Raw genomic sequence first — 1,281 nt, forward strand, 5'->3', positions numbered from 1 at the left:
TTTGTACTTTGTTACATCATATCACTTGTAGGCTAATCTTACGTTGAAATATGTTCTTATCATTCCGTAAATATAAAAATAACACCCCACAGTTGCAAATAAGCCACAGGGCTTTATTGTGTTCTCCTGAGTTTTTTTTATGTTTATGTATGGTGCATAGCTGTATCGTATTTTATAATGAAATGGTCAAATAAAATCAATCAATCAATACTGACGTCATTTTCACTTCACCTGTTCAACTGACTTTAGCAGTTTAGATAACACGCTCAACTGTCCCACTGTTATTACAGACATCACGTGAACTCAACATGGACAGTTGCCTCATTCTCGCAGCAGTGCGTTGCTGCAGAATGAATATTGGGGAAACACTGGAGTCTAAACCGCACTCACTCGGCCAGAACTGCAGCACTGTGGCAGTCAGGTTTTAAAGCGCACGCTGTTGTCCACACAATCAGGGGGAAACCGCAGAAGCAGCCTTACAAGTTTTTACAAATTCTACGATAGCGCTAATTTTTCTGTTTTCCAATGTGATCACCACTTGGATTATTATTATTTTTAACATCACAGAAATGAATTACAAGATGAGATTATATTGATAATAAGTAAAAAACATACACATAGTGATAAGTATCATTAGTGCCCAAAAAGGATACCAGATATTTGAGATCACGCCGCTCATCTTCAATATATTGTGTTCAATGTTTAGGGTTAGGACTGTTCTCTGTTGTAGTTTGGGGTTTTGTTTTGGGTTATTTTCCCCCTTTTTTGGTTCTGTTGTCCTTTTTTGTGTTTGGTCTTATGTTCTCCCCGGTCCTGTGTTGTCTCGTGTTCCCCTGAGTGTCTGTATGTTCTGTTTCCTGTTTTGTTTTGAAGTGTGGTTTTTGTCTTGTCCTGGCTTTAGTTTTACTTCCTGTGTCTTCCCTCTCTTGTGATTACCTGATGTTTTCCACCTGCTTCCCCGCCCTCTTGTCACCTGCCTCTCGTTACCTCAACACCTCATTATCTGTATTAGATGTCAGTGCTTCCCTTGTCTCTTGTGAGATCTTTTTGTCTTGTCGATGGGTTCATGTCAGCGGTCCAGTCGTGTTCCAGATCTTCCAAGTGAGTTGTCCCCTGTGCTGTTACCCTGTTTTTTTGTATTTCCTCCCCTCGGACCTGTTTTTGGACTTTCTGATTTTGGACCTTTTGGATTTTTCGTGTTCTTGGATTTTTACCTGTTCCTTTTTGCTCCCTGTGTTTTTCCTTGGACTTTGTTTAGTAGATTCTTGTTTACCCTCGCCT

The 1,281-nt window shown here is 40.0% G+C and overlaps 2 long non-coding RNA genes across 2 annotated transcripts in view; both read right to left on the reverse strand.

The window, feature by feature from the left end:
• Nucleotides 1-145: 145 nt before the first annotated feature.
• Nucleotides 146-1,281, reverse strand: part of LOC116673062 (uncharacterized) — a 21,644-nt gene continuing 20,508 nt past the window's right edge. The window contains exon 3 of the long non-coding RNA XR_004327729.1: nt 146-210. This is a non-coding gene — a long non-coding RNA (uncharacterized LOC116673062). The remainder of the gene's footprint in view (nt 211-1,281) is intronic.
• LOC116673067 (uncharacterized) overlaps nt 858-1,281 on the reverse strand; it is a 9,649-nt gene continuing 9,225 nt past the window's right edge. Inside the window, exon 3 of the long non-coding RNA XR_004327734.1 lies at nt 858-910. This is a non-coding gene — a long non-coding RNA (uncharacterized LOC116673067). The remainder of the gene's footprint in view (nt 911-1,281) is intronic.

Source organism: Etheostoma spectabile, chromosome 23 (assembly GCF_008692095.1).
Source record: "Etheostoma spectabile isolate EspeVRDwgs_2016 chromosome 23, UIUC_Espe_1.0, whole genome shotgun sequence".
Lineage (NCBI taxonomy): Eukaryota > Metazoa > Chordata > Actinopteri > Perciformes > Percidae > Etheostoma > Etheostoma spectabile.